Below are 27,431 nucleotides of genomic sequence, written 5' to 3' on the forward strand. Positions count from 1 at the left end.
TTGATTGAGAGATGGAGCTGGAAGTTACCCCCAAAGAGTATTTAAGGAGAACTGAGTACTATATATCTAAAAGGTGTTTTTTTTTTGTGTGTGTGTGTGAAATGTAGAGGAATTAAACTTTTTCTTCTTGTTCTCAGAAGGCAAAACTTAAGATAAATAAGTCAAATTTGCAAAGGGACAGATTTTTTACTCGAGACAAGGAAAAGTTTTTAGACATTCTTTTTTTTTCTCCTTTATATTATCTTGCCTGTTGATCACATCAGTACTTTTAGGTTCAATGATCATTTCTATATAGATTATTCCCATATTTGTAATGCCTGGTACATAATAAGTACTTAATATAAATGCTCTACCTACCTACCTATCTATCTTTAGTTTCTCTTTTAAGTTTTAACTTACTCTCTAGCTGCCTCTTGGTCATTTTGAAGTGGATGTCCCCATTGGCATCTCATATTCAGTATGTCCAAACACAACTCATTATCTCTCCTCTTCCAACCTCCTCCTTTCTTTCTTTTTGCTCATTAAATTATCTTAATTATCTTGAAATTCTTTGACAAAATTTTTGTCATTGTTTCCATTTAAAATTACTGACTTTAAAAACTAATAACATAAAACTGCTACAAAACAAATGGTCCAAAAAACATTCCTTTCCTCCTGAAACTTTTGTGATTCATTGTAATCATTAACTAGTCCTTTACTATTAAATTTAAATGGTCAATTGAGACAAACAGTTCTGAGACTGTTCTTCCATCACTGATTAAGACTGGGGTAGCAACTGTTGTACAGAATATTCATTTAGCCTTCTGGGCCTTTTGTGGAGAGGTTGTGACCTTGCCTTCTTGTCAACTGCCTTGACCCCAGCAGCAACAGTCTGCCTCATATCACAAAAAGCAACACAGAGGAGGATAATCATAAAATCTCTCCACATATATAGGCTTTTCTGGATCCACACCAATGATGGCAGCATTACCACATTCCAGGAATTTAGGACTATTTTTCAGGTGCTTACTAGAATGATGACCAATCTTCTTCAGTTCCGCAAACTTGCAAGCAAAGTGAGCAGTGTGACAATCTAGAACAGGAGCCTAGCCAGCCCTGATTTGATATGGATGGTTCAGGATAATAACCTGTGCTGTAAAGCCAGCTGCTTTGAGGGACAGAACAGTTTTGCTATCACCAGCCACATTACATAGCAGACATCTTTGAGACACATTCTTGACATTGAAACCAACAGAGTTTCTCAGGTAGAGCTTTCCTCAAAGCTTCATGGTGCAGTTGTAAGATTGATGGGCTGTGTCCAATTGTTCAGTAATGAAGAGAATCAGCTATACCCAGAGAGAGAACTATGGGAAATCAGTGTGGACCACAGCATAGCATTTCCACTCTTTCTTTATTATTTGCTTGCATTTTTGTTTTCCTTCTCAGGTTTTTTTACCTTCTTTATAGATCCGATTTTTCTTGTACAAGAAGATAACTGTATAAATATGTATACATATATTGTATTTAACATATACTTTAACATATTTAACATGTATTGGATTATATGCCATCTAGGGAAGGGTGTGGGGGGAAGGAGGGGAAAAGTTGGAAAAGAAGGTTGTTGAAAAACTACCCATGCATATGTTTTGTAAATAAAAAGCTATAATTAAAAAAAAAAAGATTGATGGACTGTGAACCCTTACTTTCAGTAACACCAGTTTCGATATGGCCAGCAGGTATAGTACCAAAACCATCATCTTGGAGGGTAAATGCAGAGGCTTCTCAGTTGGATGAGTTGGTGGCAAAATGCAATTTAAAGCTTCAAACAGTGTAGTTCCATTAGCATTGTCATCCCTATGAGTGACTTTTCAGCTCAAAAAGCATGGTTCTAGCATGATATTTTCATTCCAACCTGGAACCCATACAAAAGCTACTGTCAGGATTGTAACCGATTTTTCTTAATATTGGTATTGACTTCTTTGACAATTTTGTAGGTTATTTCACACCTAGTGTGGTAGTCAGAAGGGCTCTTTTAAATTCACCAACACTGCAGTAATCAGGAAGCACAATATGATGTCATCATGTTCTTGATAGAATCTTTGTGTCCAATGGTCACATATTACTTGCTGAGCTCAGATTTCCACAGGAAGATATCAATAATGATACTGTGTTCATGTTCTGCCTTGGGCATATTTGGAAGTTTTTTTCCCCATCTTAGCAGCTTCCTTCTCCAAACTTTTCTAGCAATTGTATCACATTTAAAGGTGAGGTGCCCAACTGTGGCGAATTTACCAGAGTCTATGTATCCAGTGACTACAGTGTTAATGTGAATCTTTTCCTTGACTGTTAGTGTGAAGATGTAGCAGTGATTTTCACAATATCCATGTTCAGATAGCAATCTTATTGCAAAGACCAACTCTCCTTTTTTCTTAAATTCTCTTTCACTGTTGAGACCATCACCGTCTTTTCAGTCATCAGGCTTCCAACTTCAATATCATCTTCAATTTCTCTTTCCCCATATAATCAATCCACTGTCAAATCTTGTCATTTCTATTTTTCTCCTCTACATCTTTATTATTTCTCTCATGTGCATCTTTACTGTTATAGTCTTCTACGTGTTCATGCCTCATGCCTTTTCCTCTCAAATCTATCCTCCAGTCAGCTATACAATGTGATTTTTCTGAAGCATAGTTCAGACTGTGCCACCCCTCTGCTCAATGAAATATAGTGATTCTCTATCATCTCCAGGATCAAATATAAAGTCCTCTAGCATTTATAGCTCTGTATAACCTGCCTTCTTTCTCTCTTTCCATTTGTTTTATGCCTTAGCCCTCTTCACACACTCTACAATCCAACTACCCTGACCTACTTTCAATTCCTTGAACAAGTCAATCCATATCTTGATTTTACACATTTGCATTGATTATTTTTCATGCCTCATGTTCCCTCACTCTGCTTTAGTTTCCCTTGCTTCCTTCAAGACTCAGTTCAAAACCCACTTTCTATAGGAGACTTTCCCAATTTTCCCAGATGCCATTTCTATTCCCTTTCCCCTATCTTTTGTGTATTTATCTTGTGTATGTCTTGCTATTTCTTCATGTTATTTCTTCTATTAAAATGTACATTCCCTGAGAGTAGACACTGTCTTCTTTTTTAAACTTTTTTTTTGTATCCCCAATGTCTATACAGTGTCTGTCAAATAATAAGGCTTTTAAGTGCTTGTTGACTGCCTAATTGACTGATTGACTAACAATCAGAGCTCTCCAATAATGAGATGAGCTGCCTAAAACAGGCTGCCTAAGAAAATGCTCTCAGTTAGTGAAAATCTTTAAGCAGAGACTGGATGCCAACCTGACAGGGTTGTTGTGGAGAGGGTTCTTACATATGGTCGGATTAGGTATTTTTCATGGGAAAAAAAAGTGATAGGTGCAACAAAAACAAATTCCCCAGCTTTACACTGTGCAGAAGGCTGGCGCTGCTGTTCATTATTAACTATTATTTTCCATGATTCAGTTGTTTCATAGTTTATGATTTCTAAGAAAAAAACTGAGCTTCACTGAAGGCCAGAACTTAATGTAGTCCAATATATTCAATTTGAATGAAACAGAAATGGTTTGATATAAAAATATTGAAATGAAACAAAATCACAGGTTATTGGCATTGTAAGGAAATCTTAAAATTTAGAATAATAGATAATAGAATTGTTGAAGTTGAAAAGGAATCGAGAATATAGAATGTTAAACTACCAGACCTTAGACATTATAATTCAGTAGCCTACATGCAACCCACAAAGCTCCCAAGTATTGACTGAACCAGATTAAAATGTAAATATTTAACAAAAATTAAAATATAACAAAAGATAAATAATATTAATGTGTTTTTTCTAAGTTAATATGCAATCCTTGGGGATCTTTTTGCAGTTCTATCTGAGTTTACCACCACTGAAAAAAATCTAGCCCATCATCTTAGAGACCAAGAAACTGAGGATTAGAACTCAGATAATGATTCCAAATTCACTGCTCTTTTCATTAGACCAGGCTCCTCTCTCCTTTCTTCTGCCTTTCTATCTCTGTCCAATGTTTCTGTGGATCTGTTGAAGTCAGTTTCGTCTGCTGTACCTAAAAGCACTTTGTAAATTTTAGGACACATTATAATGGCAAGTTGTAATAAGAGTGGGTGAGTATAAGTTAAAAAAAAAAATCCAGAATGTCATTTCCTATGATAGTTGGATCCTAGGGAACACATCTTGTTAGAAGAAATTCCTTGAACTACATTTCCCAAGCGGCTATATGTCTGTCTATAGAACAATGGCATTGCCCAACAAGGGTTCTTATTGAAGCTGAGTCTTCTGAGTGTCAAGAGATAACAAAAACATTGGCTGCTGAAAAAAAGTTGTGAACGAAGATGGAGAAAACAAGTCATGACTGCTCAAAACAAAAATAAAAGTGTACATGGAATAATATTGTCATGTTTTTCTCCAATCCAGATCTAGAATTCCAGGCATAATCCAGATGGCCATGGAGCCAAGGTAAGAAATTATAGATTCATAGTTATAGAGCTGAGAGGCTCCTTAAAAATAAGAAAGCCCCTCCCCCATTTTACAGATGTAAAGCCTAAGGCTTAAAAGAGTTTAAGTGACATGCTCAAGGTCATAAAGCCAGTAAGAGGCAGAGTGGAGATTCAAATTCAAGTTGTGATTCCAAATTTACCTCTTTCCACTCATCTCATCTTCTCTTACACTAGTCTCCTTTCACAGATCTCTAGTGTGTCTTCCCCACTACCTCAAGTAGCTTTAGAAGATCTTCAAACTGCTCCCAAAAGGCTCCTGAAACCTTCATGAAGTAGAAAATAGTGAATTTAAATATTTTTCCACCCTGGGTTATAAATTTAGAGATTTCTAGTTCCCTTTTTCAAATATGCTTTCACAAATCGCAATATGATTTCTGATAATTAAAGAAACAACTAAATATAATCCTCTTGGAATTTATAAGGAGTTGTTTTCATTTGTGTGCAGAAGATTGAAAAATGGCTCTATTCATAAATTTTCTCTCCTTTTAGTTACATTCCTATTATGGCTAAAATAACTATTATATTTCTGGTCTTGGGGCAGATATGTGGCACCATGGATACAGTGTTGAGCCTTGAGTCAGGGAGACTCCTTTTCTTGAGTTCTGGTCTCTGAGATTTAGTAGTTGTGTAACACTGAACAAGTCACTTAACCCTGTTTTCCTTAGTTTCCTTATCTATAAAATAACCTGGAGAAGGATATGGCAAACCATTTCAGTATCTTTACCAAGAAAACCCCCAATAAAGTCACGAAGAGTCAGACATGTCTGAAGTAACAGCCTTTCTGAGCCTTGGTTTGGGAATAGGGAGTATTGCACTTGTGGCTTAGGCCAAGATCTGTATAATCAAATATTCCAAAAATTTTAGATTGAACCTATACAAGGTTCCAGAACCAAAGTATAAGGGTAATCTAGTAATACAATGATGGTGATGGTTAATGATGGGTATGATGACATTAATAAGGTCAGTAACCATAAGCCATTTGGGGTTTTTCTATCAGGGAGGGGTCAAGTATAGATAATTCTGGTAAGTAGAGAGCATTTACAACCCCCTGTTTAAAACTCCAGAGCATTCAGATTTATTAATATCTTCCTCAGTATATAGCATCAGCATCTTATAGATTTATTTATTTATTTTGCTGTGGCAGTCCAGATGGATTAAGGCAGGGTGGGGCTGAGCTAAGCTAAGACTGGGGTGGAGTTGTCCAGGTAGCAAAAATAACTTCACACAGAAATAGACTGAGCTCTTGGGGACTGAGCTGGCAGTGTAACAGGCATTGATTTGGATGGACTAGAGTTTTCTTCAGGAAGAAAACCAATCTGGATAACAAACAAAGTCTATTGAAGGATTTGTTTCCGTGGAGTCTTAGGAAGAAGATGGCTTATGATTTGTTAATTCAGCAAAACTACATTGGCTCACCAACTTTGAGACGATTTAGGAGCCCTTTGCAACTTAAGCCAACAATAAAACACTTGGGGCTCCTGCCTCTAGTTGACTCTAGAACCTATAAGTGAAAATCAAGGAGAATCAAACTTTTTTCCCAGGTGAATTAACTTACTATACAATCAATCCTCTGCAAATTTCTTTTCAGGTTTGTTTCCTCAACTGTAATAATGATTTGGGGAAGGGGCAGATGATTTAGGTAACCTTAAATTTCTGAGATTCTGTGCTGTAAAATTTTAGGTTCTTAGGTTCCACACCCTCTCTACTGCCATCATTCTATGATTATTCCAGTTGTCTATTCCTATTGTCTACAGAGTCGGAATGTCGTAAAGTAAGGGGCGTCATAGGACAGTAAAAAGAAAGGTGACCCTGAGTCTGAGGATCTAGATCCAATTCTTGGATCTTCATCTTATACCCTGTGTTCTTCAGTGTCACATCACCATTAGGTAGAGGCCATGATTTCCTCATGTATAAAAAGAGATTGGACCAGATGATCGGCAAGTTTCCTTTAATTATAATTTCATGTATATGAAATACATATGGATGTGATCCAATGATTCTACACATATGACACTTCTACCTTTGGGGATTCTAGAGACTAGAAGCTGTGTAGAGGACATAATCAACACCCTCACAAATAACTTCACCATTATGTGAACTTAAACAAATCACTTGTTTGTCTTCATTTGTGGAAAGTTGAATAAAGTTTGACTAGATGACTTCTGGGTCCATTTCATTGATAACATTCTATGTTCTATGTTCTTTCATTCTGAATTCTAAAGTACCTTCTGGCCATAATATCATAGAATTCCATGAAGGGGACATCACAGGCTTCTCCTACTCCTTTCCTTTTTGAGGTCTTTCCTTAAACAGTGCTTGAGAGGGAATAGTAATCTTTTTTAGCACTGAATGTTCCACTGGATTCAGAAGACCTTCTTCTCCCCTCCTAATCATTTTCCCTCTTCCCTACTCATATTTTCCCATTCCTTTTCTCCTTTTTCCTTCCTCTCTTCAATCTGCTTTTCCTTGCCTCCCTTGCTCCTTTCCCTTCTTTGTCCACAAGAGGGTATATTAGAGCTTTGTAAGGTGAGACTGAACTAGGAAGAGCAGCAGTAGCCCCATCACCCTTGTAATCATTCACAACCATCCAAGCCTGAAGATGCATGGCAGAAGGCCAATGGGAGATGCACAGGTCCTGAGGGCCAAGCTTAAACTAAAACAGTCATGTCATATCAAAGAAGAGTGGAGAAAACATTCTTTTACTCCCACCACTCATTCAAGGAATCAGAAGTGCTTAGTTCTATCAGGGCTTTGCAACTTGCTTCACTTGAGACCTTATCCAAATCAATTCCCATCTTCTGGACTCAGTTTCCCCATCTGTGCATCAATTTAATTATTTGCAAAATGGGGACTATTTACTATGTGATCCCCTTCTCCCTCAGTCTGATTTCTGCCTTTTCCCTCCCTTGCTTTTGCTGCTCTAGGGAAAGTAGAATAAAGGAAATAAGCACATAAAAGGACACCTAGGTGTTGCAATAGATAGAATTTCTGGCCTGTCACCAGAGAGGCTCATTATCATGAGTTCAAATTTGGCTTCAGATACTACTAGCTGGGTGATCCTGGGCAAGTCACTGTGTACCTCAGTTTCCTCATCTGTAAAAAGAGTTGGAGAAGGATATGGCATTCCTATATCTGCCAAGAAAACTCCAAAGGGGCTCATGAAGCAAAAAGTAGGTAAGTATAAGTGGCATTATTCAACAGAAGAAGAGAAGTGCCAGGAATTAGAGGATAAGGTCAGAGAAAAGGAGGCAGAGGAGGCAAGATAGCAATCAGAAAAGAATGTCTATTTATGCTTTGTTCTTGCCTCCGCACTTTTGAGTGCACATCAAATACGGTAGCCAGAAAAGAGTTCTGACAAAAAAGGACTTGGTTTTACAAAATGCAAATTTCCACTGTATCCTGAATTCATATTTTGGGCTATAAGTAACCTCTCTTTTCAAATTTGAGCCTTCTAAAGCTTGGACCTATTGGATATTTGAGTCAAACATTAATTACAAACTTTATTGGATCATCCATATGTTTTTGCTCAATTAAAGGAAAGGCTGGGGGGAGGTGGGGTGGGATGTTAAACTGAACTCTGCATTTTCTAGAAAAGCTAGATTTGGAATACAGTATGTGCTGCATCCAAAAACTGCTTAGATCTTAAAGAAGCACTAAACAGGCAGCTCCATATTATACTGTTTATTATTCATTGTTCTATTGCCTTTATTGATTCTATGAAAAGAGTAAGACCTTATAAGCAATAGCGAAGCACATTTTTCTGTTCCTATAGGAACAGTAATTTTCTTATGACAAGATCATATGGATTAAGATCAGTGGAATTTAGTGAGCTATTGAGGGAAAAGGCAGAATTTGCTAGAGATGGATCTTTCTAAATTCAAAAGACTTGAATATTGGTCTGATGACGGGTTATATTTTTTCCCAAATGTTTCAGGAAATTGTGAGACAGCAATGGCTGTTTTTCAGAAACCAGTTCCATGGTCTTAGACAACTGATATGGGTAACTAGGAAGGAAACAAGTATTTATTAACACTTATTACATGCCTGGCATCGTGCTAAGCATTTTATAAATATTATTTGATTTGTCATTTGATCCTTACATTAATCTGGGGAGGTAGTTGATATTATTATCCCCATTTTACAGTTGAGGAAACTGAAGTCAAATGACTTGTCCAGGATAACACAACAAATAAGTATCTGATATTGAATTTGAACTTAGATTTTCCTGACAGTAGGTCCCGCAATCTATCCATTATAATGGAATAGTTGAGCTGCTATCACTTGACCAGTGAATTAGGGGGCACTATCTCAGATCTTATCAAGAACTAAGTTTGGAAGTCTCTTTGTCCTAAAGTCTATTGTGATATATACAAGCACAGCCTACTTTACTTTTAGCATAGGTCTAGTTCTCTGTAACTATCAATTACCCAAACATCAGGTTTTTGTCAACTGAGCCCCTTCCAGAACCAGGTATCTGATACCTGTGCCAACAGGGAACTAAATGTACATGTCAGTATTTTTAGAGTGTGGATTGTATCTTTCATTCCCATCTTAAAATAAGACAATGGAACTGGCCCTGAGGTTGACATCAGACAGGCCCTTGGGGGAATTGGTTATACAGTGTAGTTGCTGACCCAGATCAGTGATCCAATCTTCCTGAGGCCTCCATGTCACTTGAAGAAAGAAGTAGTAGGTACCAGTGCTACAGCTTGTAATGTAGTCAGTCCTCATTTCTTTCTCTTGATTTTTTTTCCTCCTTAATTCTACTAAGTCTTGGAAGGAGGAAGCCCATGACTTGTAATGTGACTCCTACCAAACGGGAGACATTATTCAAAAGGAATAGGATAGATTCTTTTTTAAAGGGAGAGAAGAGAATAATATTATATATTGAGAAAACATACTCATAAAAGAATGTGAGAACCAGAGTGGGGAGAACAATTTGATTAATCAATTAACACATTTATAAGTAACTACTATATTTATATTCATATCCCTAGAATTACATAATATAATATGTAATACCTATAATTATAATATATATAACATAATACATATATTATAATATAAAATAAATGTGTAATATAGTATAATATATGATATAAATGTAATGAACATAATAAACTTAATATAAATATAAAAGTGTATATTCAAGCTGAGGGTATATAGCATAGATATAGGTAAATATTTGCAGTACATAAAAAATAAAGTGATTTTTCAAGAGAGGTACTAACAACTGAGGAAATTGGGAAAGGCCAATTTTGAGTGAGAAAAATTAGCTGAATATTATATATTAGCTGAACCCTGAAGAGGAAAAGGAGGAAGAGAAGAAGGAAGAGGAGGAGAAAAAGGAGGAAAGAAAGAAGGAAAAAAGTAAGCAAGAGAGGGAAGAAGGGAGAAAGAAAGAGAAGGAAGAAAGGAAGAAACAAAAAGAAAAGAAAAATAAAGGAAAGGAAGAGTAAAGGAAGAAAGGAAATAAGAAAGAAAGATAGAAAATTGCATTTGGAAAAGAGGAGATTCGAAAGCAGAATTGGCCTGCTGCTCCAGGTGCATTAGATAATGAATCTCAGAGTTGGAAGAGTTTTCAGAAGCTGCCTAGTCTGACCACTACCCTGGAGTGTGTTAGAGCCAGCTCCAAAGGGGCTGTTCTATTGTTAAATTTTCAATGTGAGCATTTATACCTAGAGCTTCATTTCTTGTTTTGTGATTGTCTAGACCTAAAGTGCCAGAGAAAATGTTAATAATATATATCATATTTAAAAGTGATTCCTGAGGACACTTCTTGTTCCTCCTCCCAGCCAGTTGTTAAACATTTACTAGCACATCACTGCCCATATCTAAATATTAATCCCTTTAAAATATGCTCACCAAGTTCTTGTCCAAGTTTTGATTGAAGAACTCTAGTGAGGAAGAACATACTAACTCCCAAAGCATCTCATTCTGTTTTTGGATAGTTCTAATTCTTAGAAAATTATTCCCTCCATTGAAAGTAAACTTGCCTCTCTGCAACTTACATGTATTACTACTGATTCTTCCTTTTGGGGACATAGAGAATGAATCTACTGCCTCTTCCATATATGCTAGTTTTTCAAATATTTGAAGAAGGTTTAATGTCCTACCACACTCTTCTCCCAGGTTCAATATTTCCAGTTCTTTCAACCAAATTTCACATGGCATGCTCTCATGTCCCTTCACTATTCTGGTAATCTTCCTCTGTATATCACTTTCCAGCTTATCTATGTCCTTCCCAAAATATGATGTCTCAAACTAAATATCCTATTTCAGAGGTGCTCTGACCAGGATAGAGCACAGTGGGACCTTTGTTTTTCTAGTTCTAGATACATTGTCTTTTCTAGTACAATCTCAGACATCTCTGGATGTTTCCTCATATAACTTTCTAATATTGAACTTGCAGTTATTTTAAACCCCAGATTCTTTTCAAACAAATAATCATCCAGCCACAGCTTCTTATTCTACCCCTTTGAAGTTGATTTTTTAAAAATTTAAATTATATTTTATTTTTTCAATCAGCAAAAATCTGTTTTTTCTTCCTTCTACCTCTGCCCTCCTTTGTAGCTAAGGAAAAAAGAAAAGAAAAAAGAATGTTACAGATATGTATAGTCAAACAAAATGAATTCCTGAATTAACCATGTCTTCCTAAAAAGTCTCAATATGTACTGAGTACTTTGCTTTTCTATGAGGAGCTAGAGAGAATAGTTCAAGTCCACTGAAATCAAAATTGGTCATAGTTCATGAATCAAAGTTTCTTAGCCTTTCATAATTCTTTGTTTTTTATGACAATGTAGAAATTTGTTTTGTTTTGTTTTCTTTCTTTTTTAGTTGTCGAGGTAATTAGGGTTAAAGTGACTTGCCCAAGGTCACACAGCTCAGTTAAGTATTAAGTGTCTGAAGCTGGATTTGAACTCTGGTCCTCCTGACTTCAAGATTGGTGCTCCATCTACTATATACTATGTAGTTTCCCCTAGAATTTGTTTATTTGTTTACTACATATGTGGTATCAGAGGCTTTGTTTTTCTTTCTTGGTAGGAGGGGAGGTGAAGGAGGCACAAAGTGGAAAAAGAGAGAATTTGGATCTAAAAATAAAAAATTAGCATAAAATTTAAAAGTTGTTTGTATTTACAATCTTGTTTTTGTATAAATTGTATTCATTCTGCATTAGTTCATACAGATTTTCCCGGGTTTCTTTAAAGTAACTTTATCATTTTTTAATGCCAAGTTAATATTCCTTCACAGCTATATAATATAATTTGTTCAACTATTCTCCAATGGTTGGGCATCCCCTCATTTTCTAAATCTTTACTGCAAAAATAGCTGATATAAATATGTTTGTACATCCTCAAATATAGTGTGTTTTGCTTTGAACTAATTCTTCCTTTAATCTATTCTCCCTCTTATTTCCCCTCTTCTCCCTTTCCTTCCTGTTTCCCTGTTAAATAAAACATATTTCTGTATCTTTTTCTTTGTATATGTATCTTTCTCTTTTTTGACTAGCTCATGTGAGAAAGTCTCTATCTACCTTTTCCTCTTCTACTTCTATTTGTGTACCCCAACTATATGAGATTTCCTCCATCTGTCCTCTCTCTTCACATACCTCCCACCTTTTTCTTTCTAGTCTTCTTTTTACCTTATTAAGGCATAGCAGGATTCCTGTCTAACTGTAACTCCTCTATAATCCCTGATGAAGGGATTCTGAGAGGATACAAATCTTGTCCCCATATTAGAATGTAAACAGTTTAACCTTATTTATTCTTTTATGATTGTTCACTCATGTTTGCCTTTTTTATGTTTCTCTTGTCTGCTGTGTTTGCACTCTAAAGTTTCTAGTTTAAAAAAAAAATTGCACTGATGTTTGCACCAGGAATGCTGGGAAGTCCAGTACATTCTCCACCCCTGCAACCTTTTCCCCCAATTTACTTTTGGTAGGCAAGGTATGACTTTTAAATCAAATATAATTTTGCTTACATCTCCTTGAATTTCTTATTTCTGTCTGCTTGTAGCATTAATTTCTTTGAACTGGAGTCTCTGAATTTTGGCTATAATATTCCTAGGAGTTTTTATTTCAAAGTTTCTATCAGGAGGTGTATTCTTTTCATGTCCAATTTATCCTCTGGTTCTGAGAGATCTGGAAAGTTTTCTTTCATTGTTTCTTGGGAAATGTTATATAAACTCTTTTTTTGATAGTGGTTTTCACATAGTTCAATGAGTCTTAATTTTTTTCTTCTCCATTGTGTTTTCTAAAGCAGTTGTATTTACTTTTAAGATACTTTAATTTTTAAAAATTCGTTTTTTATATTTTGACTTTGTTTTTAAAAATTATTTCTATTTCCCAATATTTCCCAATTATGTAGAAAAAATTAATAATCATTTTAACAATCACATCTTCTCCCCTTTCCCTTTCCTTGAGAAGACAGGCACTTTGATTATGATTATACATTTGAAATCATGCAAAACATAATTCCAGGTTAGCCATGTTACCACCTCCCCCACCTCCATTAATGTAACAAAAATTAAGTTTTAAAAGTGCACTTTAGTCTGCATTCAGAGTTCATCAGTTCTCTCTCAGGAGGTGGAATCGTGAATTCTTTGGAATTGTTTTGGATCATTGTCTTGATCGGGATAGCTAAGTCTTTCACAGTTGATAATCTTGTTTTCCTGATTCTGCTCATTTTACTTTGCATGGGCTGGAAGTTGGAATTGTTCCATTCTTGGATCAACATGGCTTTTTTTCTTCTAAACTTGCTTTTTCCTTGGGACACACTGCAGGGCCTTGGACTATTCTTCACCCTGGAATATGCCCCTTAGACATAGGTCCTCTCTTCTATCCACTCTAGCTCTGTGACTCAGAACTTTATAATGAGTGACCCTGAGAATTAATACCTATTCCTGTACCCTTCATGAGATCATATCCTTTTGTCCTGGATCTAGGACACCTTCTTGAACATGTCCCCATATAGAATGTTCCACATAGCCATTCCTAATTTCCTCTTTCCAGGGTCCATGAACCTCTTTATCAATCTTCCTGTGTCAACCCAGGCTAGAAAAATGTCTCACTGATTTTTTTTCTTAGATTTCCATGCAAGAAAAGGCTTATTTTCTATTTTGATAGGATTGCTGTCTTCACAATATACTCCAGCTAATTCTAGGTTCTAAAGTAATCAATGGGTGTACTCTGATACTTTCCCATTAATCATAAAATTACACCATCTCACATTAATTAATCAATTAGCTTTGAGTATTACACATGTTAATAAATAAAAATATTTATTTTTATATGTAGTATAACATTAAATTATAATCACATAATACAATCCAAATAATTTAGTAAAATTTAAGATAAATTTGATAATCATTATTTTGTTGACTGCATTCTTTGATTTAATGCTTAATATTGTATCAAATTTAAACTTTATGATCAATAAGTCATTTTATTAAATAATATTGAATAAATTGAGGTTGTCCAGGGAATATTTCACTTATGTCTTTGTGTCCCCAGTTGCTAGTTCAAGAGGTGTTTAAGAAATGTTTGTTGATTAAATGATTAATTTAGTAGAGAATTGAGCCAACTCACTGTCTCTGCAGTTGTGGATCCCTTATTTTAAGAAGAAAATTGATGAACAGGAAAACAGGGGACAGAGAGGGTCACTCAGATTGTTGAAGGGCTTCAGGATGATATTATATGACAATGTTTTACAGGACCTGGGCTCCTTCTTATGGTGAAAGTAGCCACCAGAAAGTAGCCACATGATAGCTGTCTCCAAGAGTTTCAACAGCTGTTACAAATAAGGGAATTACATTTGTTTTCCTTGGACTCATAGCACATACTTAAAAGAAAGAAGTTGAAAAAAAATGAAATCTATTTAATAGGGGAAAATTTTTTTTCTAACAGTTTGAGCTATACATTTTGTAGTGGCAAGAAACTGGAAACTGAGTGGACGCCAATCAGTTGGAGAATGGCTGAATAAGTTATAGTATATGAATGTTATGGATTATTATTGTTCTATAAGAAACAATTCAGTAGGAGACTTACATGAACTGCTGCTAAGTGAAATGAGGAGAGCTAGGAGATCATTGTACATGGCAATAATAAGATTATATGATGATCAGTTCTGATGGATGTGGCTCTTTTCAACAATGAGATGATCCAAGCCAGTACCAATGATCTTGTGATGAAGAGAGCCATCTATACCCAGAGAGAGGACTGTGAGAACTGAATGTGGATCATAATATGGCATTTTCACTCTTTTTTGTTGCTTCTCATTTTTTTCTTTTTGATTTGATTTTTCTTGTGCAATAAGATAATTGTGTAAATATGTATGCATATGTTGGATTTAACTTTTTTTTTTTACCATGTGTAACATATATTGGATTATTTGTCATCTAGGGAAGGGAGTAGGGAGAAAAGGGGGAAAAATTGGAATATAAGGTTTTCCAAGGGTTAATGTTGAAAAATTATCCATGCATATGTTTTGAAAATTAAAAAGCTTTAATATAAAATTTTTTTTAAATTAAAAAAAAACAATTAGGGCTATTCAAAAATAGAGAGGGCTGCCTCTGGAGATTCCCTGACTTTGCCTTTATTCCCATCATTCCTTACACTAGAAATGCCCCTCATTTCATACCTACTTGTTAATGTCTTTCCTGTCTCTTAAGTTCAAGTTCAATTGTCTCAGATATTTTTCATACAAAATAGAACAATGATAAGGTCATAAGGAAATTACCAAATATAGTAAATATGAGGTTCAAAAAAGCAAAGATTACTTCCATTTGGAAAAACTCAAGAAAGGCTACCTGGAGGAGGTATCATTTAAGTTAAGCTTTGAAGGGCATATCTTTACTCATGTTCTTCGCACTGCTTCAGAGAAGTAGATACTGTTGTGCTCATATACACACAAAGAAGCATAAAAGCAACGTTGTACAGTCTACTCTTTCACAGAATCTCAGGGCAGAAAAGAACCTCAGAAATGAATCAATCCAACCCATAAGTTTACAGTATTCATGACAAGGGATGTTGTCCTTCAGTGTTCTCTTGAAGACCTGCAGTAGTGGGGAATCCATAATTTTCCTAGAAAGCTCATTATAATTTTCACTAGTTCTAATTATTACAAAGTTTTCCTTTGCTCTAATTAATAGAATACTTTCCTTACACAGTCATAAGCTCCCTCCCTACAACTTCTTCCTGATGGTTCTTTTTCTGCCTTCTGGGAACAAGCAGAACAAGTCTAATCTCTCTACCACATGACATCCTTGAATGTGCATGTGTAAACATCACACACCTGTGTTCAAACTTACACTATACATAACATATCAACCTATCTGCACCTGCAGACAACATAGCATAAATAGGCATGCTTGCAGAAGTACAATACATCTTCACATATGCATGTAACCAAATACAAATGTGTACATGCAATGAGGATCCACATTTGCCATGGCTGGGGGATGGGCCGCATAGAGGTTTAAAATACAGCACAGCAATTTCTAAGGGGAATGAAATGTTGTTACAGTGGCTCCTATGGAAACTTCCTGCCTTTCTTTTGAAAAGAATAGGCTGGGTCAGCTGCTGAAGCCTTCCTGGAAGGCTCCAGACAAAGCACTGGACTTTTCGGGAATATAAGCCATTTGTTTTTGACACCAGGAAATTCATTCTCCTACCTCCTATTCTGAGTCAGTCTCTTTAAAGCTTAAAAGCCAAGGGCAGTAGGTAAGGTAAAGAAGCTCGACATGTCCCCAAGCAATAGGAAATCATGAACCTGAAATATTTACAACTGCAAGGGATCTTAGCATATAGAATTTTAGTGCTAGGAATCTTAGAACTCATTGAGTACAATTCTGTCATTTTATGGAGGAGGAAACTGAAATCAAAAAAGGAAAAGTGACTTGAGTCAATAAATAAGGAAAAACAAAAAATAAAAACAGAAGTCAAACCAGGGCCATTGACTGAGAATAGTGCTGTTTTTACTATATCACCTAAAATGCTATTCCCTGAATAGGTCTCTAAAATCTTCTCCTAGGTACTTAGCCCAGAATTCAGTCCAGGTGAATCTACTTCTAATTAACATAGTAAGGGTCATCCATAAATTCTCCAGAGAACAGTCTGGTGCATAAAAGTGTCCTCTTCTGCTGTACTTGGACTAGGTTATGGCATCTTGCTAAGCATGCTGCTCCATGTGACACCATCGAATAGGGAGAAGGATGTTGTGAGTCAATGGAACCCTGTGTGGGGGTACTTGTGATCAAGGGCTTGGGAGCTGAGGTTAAGAGAGGGCAATTATTGCTGGGAAGATCTTGCTGACCAAATGGACTTTAGAAATTAAGTCTAAACCCTTCATTTTATGAATGGATGCCCATCAATTGGAGAATGGTTGGGTAGATTGTGGTATATGAACGTTATGGAATATTATTGTTCTGTAAGGAATGACCAGCAGGATGAATACAGAGAGGCTTGGAGAGACTTGCATGAACTGATGCTAAATGAAATGAGCAGAACCAGGAGATCATTATATATCTCAACAACGATACTGTTTGAGGATGTATTCTGATGGAAGTGGATCTCTTCGATAAAGAGAGTTAATTCAGTTTCAATTGATCAAGGATGGACAGAAGCAGCTACACCCAAAGAAAGAACACTGGGAAATGAATATAAACTGCTTGCATGTTTGTTTTTCTTCCTGGGTTATTTATACCTTCTGAATCCAATTCTCCCTGTGCAATAAGAGAACTGTTCGGTTCTGCACACATATATTGTATCTAGGATATACTGTAACCTATTCAACATGTAAAGGACTGCTTGCCATCTGGGGAAGGGGGTGGAGGGAGGGAGGGGAAAAATCGGAACAGAAGTGAGTGCAAGGGATAATGCTGTAAAAAATTACCCTGGTATGGGTTCTATCAATAAAAAGTTATTAAAAAAATAAAATAAAATATTAACAAAAAGAAAAAAAAAATAAACCCTTCATTTTACAATTGAAGAAACTGTGATTGAGAGACACATGTACATCCACAGTAACAAAGGAAGTAAGTAGCACAGTTACTATTCAAACATAAATCTTTTCATTCTAAATCTAATGCTCTTTTCATACTACATTAAAATTCATCCCAAGTGTAATGGAGGCCTGGAATTGGAGCTCTATTCTCAGAGAAGGAGCAGTATTCCCTACTGGCAGTCATTCCATAGCAAAGATGCTGGGTCTAGTCATCTTAGAAAGCAGCTAGAACTATGATCCTAAAGTTACTGGACTATGCATATTTTTAGATCCAGTAATACTAACAGTAGGCCCAAGGAGATCAAAGAAAGAAAAATTTTGTACCATTTGTACAAAATTATTTATAGCAGTTCTTTTTGTAGTAGCAAAGATCTAGACACTAAACTATCAGTCTAGTAGGGGAATAGCTAAACAAATTATGGTGTAAGAATGTAATGAAATATTATTATGCTATAAGAAATATCAAATAAATGACAAAAAAAACCTGGGAAGAAGATATGTGAAATAAGGCAAAGTGAAGTATATAGAATCAAGAGGACAATAACAACATTATAAAGAAAAATAACTTTGAAAGGCTTGAGAACTTTAGGCAAGGCAATGACCAACTATAATTCTCTAGGACTGATGATGAAGTATGCTACCCATCTCATGAGAGAAACGTAATAGACTCAAAATGCAGAATAAGATAATGTGTTTTCTTGGCCACAGCCAATGTTTGTTTTTACTTGACTATGAGGGCTTTTCTTTTCTTTGAAGAGGTGGGATGTTGCAAAGTATGAGGAGTGATAGGTATACAACAGAAAAATAACGAAATAGAAAAGAAAAAAGCTGTTAAAATATTATAAATATGAGAACAGAAGGAAGACACTAAGAAGCATAAACAAGCAGGACAACTTTGAAAGTTTAAAGTTATCATCTAGACGAATGTTGGAGGGGAAATGGGAAAACTGGGACACTAATATATTATTGGTGGAATTGTCAATGGATCCAGCAGTGTTTCTACTGTGCTCGTATCCCAAAGAAATCTTAAAGGAGGGAAAGGGACTTACAGGTACAAAAATGTTTGTGGCAGCTCTTTTTGTAGTGGCTAGAAACTGGAAACGGTGGATGCCCATCACTTGGAGAATGGCTGAATAAGTTATGGTATATGAATGCTATTGAATATTATTGTTCTGTAAGAAATGATCAGGAGGATGATTTCAGAGAGGCCTACAGAGACTTACATGAACTGATGTTAAGTGAAGTAAGCTGAACTGGGAGATCATTATACATGGCAACAAGAAGATTATACTATGATCTGATGGATATGGCTCTCTTCCAATGATCTTGTGATGGAGAGAGCTATCTACATCCAGAGAGAGGACTGTGGGAACTAAGTGAGGATCACAGCATAGCATTTTCAACTCCTTTTGTTGTTGTTTACTTGCATTTTATTTTCTTTCTCATTTTGTTTCCTTTTTGATGTGATTTTTCTTGTTCAATTAAGATAATTGTATAAATATGTATGCATATATTGGATTTAACATATATTTTTACCATATTGCCATTTAGGGGAAGGGGTGAGGGAAGGGGAGGGAATTGGAACACAACGTTTTGCAAGGATTAGTGTTGAAAAATTATCCATGAATGTTTCAAAAATAAAAAGCTTTAATAAAAATTTTAAGTTATTATCTACTTAAAAGAAAAGCAAGTTGTGCATGAAGAAATAAATTTTACACATAATCCATTTTTTTCTATTCAAGTATATATATATGAAAAATAAAAGGTTGGAGAGCCTTCTTCTGAAAAATTGTGGTGACCTATAATGGAAGGGAATTGCTCCATGATTTGGAACAAGTACTGACCTTGTGTAATTGGTTCCAATATTCTAAACACATGATGAAGAGATGGGCGGTTGATTAGCTACTGAGCAAGAACTGGTGTGCATTCAAAAGGACTTAATTAGGCAAAGTGAAAGGAAGAGCTTCCTTGTTTCTGTTCAGCCACTATTCAGATGAGCAAGACAATGCTAAAACGATGAGCTCTTGCGCTGTCCCCATCTAGTCATAAATACACTACTCTATCCTTTGCCCTTTGGTGTGTATTCTTTCCTAATTTTATGTGGAGGAATTCTGGAGACAGTTACAATATTTTTAAAAATCACTGTTGAGCCACTGGATCACCAAGAGTTGTAGTTCATGTCAGGATTAACCAGAAGCCAGATAGTCCCTTATTTGACCTCAACTCTAGGGGAAGGTGGGTTCAAACTGAATGCAGTTTCTACAAAGTTTTCACTCCACATTAAATGTCAAGTGCTGAGTTCTCCTTTCCTCTGTTACCACAGGGCTGAATCAAGCTGATCACTTGGGATTTTTCTCCTTAGCTTCTGCCAAATCTTAGTATGGACTCTAGCTCCCAGAATTTTGATGGCTCATCATTCTGAGCTTTCAAAGTTCACAAGATTATTACTGGAAATAGTAATATTATTGAAAAGAGGAAAAAGCAAAATGTAAAAAAGTAAGAAACAGTCTTATAGATCCCAGATGGGAAGCCCAAAGGCTTATAACACTGTCTCCCTCACCCATATTGTGGCCAAGAAGAACAAGGAAAAAACTATCTTCTTCTTCATTTTGCTTTGACCAATTAGAGGCTTTTGAATTCACCCTAATTCTAGCTAAGTAGAAAATCAATAGTTCATTGTTTCACCACATTGTTAGAAGACCAGAAGAAGAACCTGTTAGTAGCAGGAGCAATAGTGGCGACTACAACTAGCATTTATATAATACTTTAAGATAGGCAAAGAGTTTTCCATGTGGGAACTCATTTGATCCTTCCAAGAACCCATTATTATCTTGATTTCAGGGAGTTGTCATATAGAGAAATTAAGTGACTTGGTCAGAATCATGCAGTTAGATGGTTTTGAAGGCAGAATTTGAACTTGGGTCTTCTTGATTCCTATTTCCATATTCTATCACTATGCCACAAAGTTAACTTGGTGATGGAATATTTATGCATGGTCCAAATTGAGGGGGTAGGGTGAGCATTCAGGGATAGGAGAAAGCCCTTCCATCACACATCATTGTACCTTTTTAGAAGTAGATTCACATGGATTGACAGCACACAGAGAATGCCACCTGTCTTCTGAGGATAAAGCTCCAATAGCTGAGCCTCCATTATGTAGGCAAATGTGATAGCTAGAAAATTCAAGAGGCAGATCTTGGGGGGGGGGGAGGAGGGAGGGAGGGGAAAAAAACGAAACATAAGTGATTGCAAGGGATAATGCTGTGTAAAAATTATCCTGGCATAGATTCTGTCAATACAAAGTTATTATAAAATAAAAAAAAAGAAAATAATGAAACATATTAAATCACATTATTCTCACTAAAAAAAAAAAAATAAAAAGAAAATTCAAGAGGCAGAAGACAAGACTCAAATCTACTGCAACAGACCATTTAGATTTTCCTGAGTCTTCCCCATTCTATTCTCTGCTGTCAGTGTCATTTTTTTAAATATATTTTTTTTGCTATCTTTTACTTCTACAACACATAAAACCCCCTTTATATACCTTCCCTTCCTTCTTCCTCATTGTCATATTATATATCCTATAATAGTGACTTTTTAAAAAAAAGACAAGAAAAATTGGCAAACTAATACAGTACCAAAAAATCTGTAAAGGAATAGGGTATTATATCTTCTCATATCTCTTTTTTGGGCCCATACTGGTTCTTTGTCGTTTTGTAACTTTGAATCTAGATTATTTTGTAGTTGTTACATTGTTTAGTCATTGTGTAAATTGTTTTCTTGGCTCTGTTTACTAAGATTTGCATTACTTCATGTAAGTTGTTCAATGTTTCAGATATTCACGTTTATAATTTCTTATAGCATAATGTTCCATTAGTAACATTACATTAAATTCACAGATTGCATCTTTTTAGCTTTTCTAGCTGATGGGCATCTACTCTGTTTCTAGCTTTTTTCTGCCACATACACACACAAAGAGTATAATAAATAGTTTTAATATATGTGAGTCTTTCTTTTCTATCAATGATGTCTTTGGAGTATATACCTCATACTGGAGTCAAGGGTGATATTTTAAAAGTGAAGGTATGATCATACCAAACACATGCTTCCCTGCCTTAATGAGCTCCCATGACTCTCTAATATCTACCTTCAGGATCAGATATAATCTCCTCTGGTGTTCAAACTGTTTCACAACCCAGCCTCTTTCTATCACTTCAGTTTCCTTATCCTTTATTTCTCTTCACAAACTGCGTGGTACAAGGTTCACTGATGTACTTGCTGTTCTTCCCCACTCCCTCTATCCTCTCCTCTAAAATACTTTCATCCCTACACTTCTACTTCTTAGTTTCTCTGACTTTCTTCAAGACTCAATTCAAATTTCACTTTCTGCAGGAGGCCTTTCCCTAAGTCCCTTTCAGTGCTGTCTCCTCTGAAAATTTTTTTTTATCTATTCTTTATCTGCTACAAATCTAGCTATTTTTATGTTGCATATTTTGATAGAGTGTATATTCCTCAAGGGCAGGAATTGTTTTTCTTTGTATACCTAGCACTTAGCAAGCACTTAATAAATTTGTTAACTCATTGCCATAGACTAGGCAAATCAGGTTTTAAATGAATTAAGGATGGCCTCGAATCAGAGCATAACAATTTCTATTTTATCGTGTTAGTAAAGGATAACAGTGAATGTCTTTGGGCAGAGAAATCATGTGATGAAGGTTATGCATCAGAGAGACTACTTCAGCAGCTATATTAAGGACAGAATGGAGAGGAGAAATGCTGGAGACAGGGAAAGAAGTTATGAGAATGTTACAGTAATCCAGGGGAAGGATGATGAGGGCTGGAAGGAGGATTGGGACAGTGGAATTGGAGATGAGGGATGAGTTTTTAATCTTCAATAATTTATTGAAATACAAATATTCCTAACAGTGAGAGTAATTTAAACCATCACAATTACTCATATTTTATATAGTTTCTGAATTGGAAGAGAACCTAGAGTAAAAATTTTCCATTTTACATATGAAAAAACTAAGGTCCAAAAAGAGAAAGTGATTTTTGTTCTATATCACAAATCAAGTTAGCAATAACAGAGCTGAAACCTGTCTTCTGATTCTTAGGCTATTGTGTCTATACCAAGAAGCTTTCCAATGTTTATCACATATTTATCTTAATTCAAGGTTATTGTTATTTGTTACATTGTCATTCAGAAATTTTTATCAAATTATATTATAATTTACTACATGTGTTGCATTCTATTTTATCAAATATATTGTAATTGGCATTTAGCAAGTTTATTATATAGTCAATCATCACATGTGTGACCACTATGTTTGATATATTGCTATTCTGTGTTTCAACCACCATGTTTCATGGTCCTCTAATTTTGTATAATTTAAAGAGAGTAAAATATTAGAAGTAAAAGATAGCATCAGAACATAGGTTACTACAAATCAGAATTTGGAATGTTGAGTGAAAGGGACCTTAAAATATGGAACAGAAAGCTCCAAATTTGATTCTTCCCTCTCCCTTATTCCTCAAGTCTGACTTCTTGAATGGGTGAATGGGTAGATAGATGGGTGGATAGATGAAAGAAAAGGCCTATGTTAAGTGTTTACTATGCAAAAGACATTGTGCACAGTTTAGAATACAAATACAAAATATAAAACAGCCTTTACATTCAAGAGATTACATTCTTACAATTTTTTAAATTTTCAGTTCGAAATTCTCTCCCCTTCTCCATTCCCCCATCCATCACAAAAGCAAGAAATATGATATTCATTATACATATGAAGTCATGCAAAACATATTTCCACATTAGCCATGATACAAAAAATAAGCAAGAAAAATAAATTGAAAAAAATATGCTTCAATCTATACTCAGTTAATCAGTTCTCTCTTTGGAGGTAGATAGAATTTTTCTTCATTGAGTCCTTTGGAATTGCTGTGGATCATTATATGATTAGAGTAGCTAAGTCTTTCATAGTTAATTATCATTACAGTATTGCTGTTGCTGGGTCCATTGTTCTTCTACTTCATTACAGTATTGCTATTGCTGGGTCCGTTGTTCTTCTACTTCATCTCACTTTACTTGGTTCAGTTTATATGGATCTTTCTAGGTTTTTTTTGTAACCACCCTCTCATCATTTCTTACAGCACAAAAGTGTTCCATCACAAATATATACTACAATTTGTTTAATCATTCCTCAATTGATGGTCATCTCCTTAGTTTCTGGTTCTTTGACACCATGAAAAGAGCTGCTGCAAAAATTTTTGTACATAGGAATCCTTTTCCATTATCTCTGATTTCTTTGAGATACAGACCTAGTAACAGTATTGTGTTTATAATCCTTTGGCTGTAGTTACAAATTATTCTCCAGAATAGTTGGACCAGTTCTTAGTTCCCCAAATTCTGCCTTAATGTACCTATTTTCCCACATCCAGTCTGAAAGGTGTAAGTTGGTAGAAAGAGGTTACATTCTAATAGGAGAAGACAATACATAGAGACAAATATTTGTGATGCAGGTAGGTGAATTTTGGTCTCGAAAGTTAGGAAAGGTGAATGAAGCTATGGGATCATTGATTGATTGGCACAAGCTATCCAGAAATGGCAATCCAGAAATGACTTGATAAAGTGTCAGAACAAGAAATTGAAAATGGGTTAAAAGGAGTGAGGAAATTAAGGAATGTAGTCGTTTCTTTTCACTCACAAAAATCCATCATCCTAATTCAGACACTATTTACCTCTTGTCTATACCACTGCATTGTGGAACTTCAAACAGTAGCCCTGGATTTTAATCCGTCCCCCACAGAGATAAAAAAATGACATTACTAAGGTCCAAGTCTGACATTGTCATTGCCTTCCTTACCCCTCACAAAAGGAAAACATCAGTAATTTCCTATAATCTATAGAGTAAAACAGTCCTTTTCATGTACTTTATGATTTCATCAAAATCAATGGTCCTCTAAGCTTGACCTACTTTTTCCTACCTCCATGCATTCATGCAAGTTGATTGCCAAGTGTAGAATGAATTGTTTCTTCATCTTTGCTTTTTAGACTCTTCCTTTGGGATAACTTCTGGGCCATCTTCCTTGAGCTCCCCAGGTAAAAATGCTCTCTCCCTCCTCAAACTTTCACTTTGCCCCATTATACTCAGTTTAGTGTTGCATTTAGTTAAATATGTGCTTTATCTTTTATCTCCTAACCTCATTCCCCAGATTAATATGAGGTCTTTGAGGTCAGAAGGAATTTTTTTCTTTTTAAATTTTGAGTCTCTAGTTGGAGATGAAAGGGATTCTAGAAATCACTGACTACAACTCTCTCATGTAAAAGTGAGTCAATAGGTTTAGATAGAAGAAGCTTTCTAAAGGAATCCAGTAAGAATTTACTAATCACATATTGCATTCAAAGCCCAAAACTATGCACAAAAATAAGATGAAAAGCAGTCTTCTTACTCATAGAGCTTATATTCTATTCGGAGGATACATAAAAGTATGCACAATATCATTTGAGGACAAAGAAAATATTAAGTAGAAAGCTAAGGAAAGACTTCTTGAGGGAGATGGCATATGGACTTGAATTTAACTAGAAATTCTCAGAAGCAGAGATGAGAAGGGAATGCATTCCAGACATAAGGAATGCACAAATGCATGGAGGATAAAGATGTAGTGCCAAGTTTGGAGAATAACAAGTTAGTTTTGTTTGAATGCAGCATGTATTCATGGGGAATATATACAATAAACCTGGAAAGACAGGATGGATTCAGATCATAAAGCACTTTCAATGCCAAGATGAAGAGTTTATATTATAATAGGCTAAAGGGAGCTATTGACGATTCTAGTCCAAGGTCACACGATGAATAAATGGCAGATCATGGGTCTCCTACTTTGGCCCTTATTCTTTCCATTAACTATGTTTCCTCTTCTTCTTTCTCATCATTTGGTTCATTAGAGCCATAATCTGATTTTTATACCTCAGTGCATACACACACACACACACACACACACACACACACACACACATACACATATCTATGTATATTTTTACATTTACTCTTCCCTATTTTTTACTTCTCCACTAACTCTTAATCCTCCCTACCCTATACTCTTTCTCACCACTAGCTATCCAAAATCTACTCTTTTTATTTGGAGCTAAAACCAGGATGATGACATTTACAAATACCGATCCTCTGGTTCATTCGCCTCTCAAATCACAAACACATTTGTTTCCTCAACCTTCCTTGCCTTTTCTCTCCTCTTTCTCTTTCCCCCTCTTACTTTCCTTTTCCCCTCCCTCTCTAACTCTTCTTTCTCTATTCTGTTGAGGCTCCACCTCTTGATTGGGAATTGAGCTTGTGTCTGAGAGAAACCCTGAATAGCTAGCTTGAGGAAGCCAGAGCGTCTCTGAGGAACAATTCAATATTCCTTTTTATAGTCTTTGGCGCAGAATAGCCTGAAAAGTTTGTTCAGTCTGAATTAACTAATGGATTCCAGAATACTCTTTAACACTGAGGGGAAAGATGTGAGTTTCCCCCAATAGCTAAGTCCCTTGGACAAGCCTTGTAAACAAATTTCCACCCAAACCCAAACCTTCCCCAGCCTGACCCAGAATTGGGCCACATTTCTAATGCAAATAACCAAGACCTTGCTTTGTTAACCCTTGGTAACCAATAATTTCAATCCTTGACAGTTCCAAAGAACTTTCCCAGTTTTTTCTCCTTAGAGTTTCTCAACACTAATATGAGGAAGAAGTCCTATAATAGTAGTACTGTATTATAGTCCTTTTACAGAGAAGCAATCCTGAGCCTGGAGAAGGGATATTTTCACCTGAGGTCTTATGGGATCTCTGATAGATCCTGGATTTGAAGCCAAATATGATTGCAAATTCAGTTCTCCTTTTCAGCATACTTACCATCTTCCACTGTATTTCACTGTCTGATATGTAATAGAAAACTGTAGTCAATTGGCTCTTTTCAACAATGAGGTCATTCAAGACAATTCCAATATATTTGTGATGGAAAGCACCATCCACCTTCAGAAAACTATGGAGTCCACATGTGGATCAAAGCATAGTATTTTCACCTTTTTTTTTTTTTTTTTTGGTGGTGGTGATGTTTGTTTGCTAGGTTTTTTCTCTTTTTTTGTGGTTTTCCTCCTTTGATCTGATTTTTTTGTGTGCAGTATGACAAATATAAAAATATGTTTAGAAGAAAATGTTTAATCTGAATTGAATTGCTTGCTGTTTAGGAGAGGGGGGCAAGAGGGAGAAAAATTTGGAACACAAGGTTTTGTCCAGGTGAATGTTGAAAATTATCTTTGCATGTATATGGAAAAATAAAGTACTATTTAAAAAGAAAAAAGAAAATGTAGTCAAAGGACCCTGTGACTCAAAAGACCTTTATTCCAATATTGACTCTGACCATATCTAACATTGGATAAATAATTTCATCCTGTTGATACTTATTTTCCTCATCTATAAAATGTGGGATAATACTTGCACTACCTACTAACCCAGATTGAGTTGCTTTGAGAAAACTACATGTTAAAGCACCATAGAATTAAATGTCATTATAAACTAATGATTATTATTGTTGACCAGTTAGAATTGATTGTTATTTTTTTGTCCAATCTTCCCTTTACTTTTTTCTGTTTATTCCTAGTTTTGGGGGGGTTATGTACTAAAAATCAATAAAATGATAATACTTTAAAAATTATTACTGTAAAAAAACCAAAATGAGTACTATTTTTTGTGATTGCATGATCAATCATCATTGAGGTGGTGGTAGCAGGAATGGTGGTGATGGTGATGTTGGTGTTGGTGATGGTGATAGTGGTGGTGGCAATGGTGCTGGTAGTGACAATGATGACAATAGTAAATCTATCAGGCAT

At 35.6% G+C, this 27,431-nt stretch overlaps 1 pseudogene; it reads right to left on the bottom strand.

The window, feature by feature from the left end:
- Nucleotides 1-791: 791 nt before the first annotated feature.
- On the bottom strand, nucleotides 792-27,431 carry LOC127546786 (elongation factor 1-alpha 1-like; annotated as a pseudogene).

Source organism: Antechinus flavipes, chromosome 2 (genome assembly GCF_016432865.1).
Source record: "Antechinus flavipes isolate AdamAnt ecotype Samford, QLD, Australia chromosome 2, AdamAnt_v2, whole genome shotgun sequence".
NCBI lineage: Eukaryota > Metazoa > Chordata > Mammalia > Dasyuromorphia > Dasyuridae > Antechinus > Antechinus flavipes.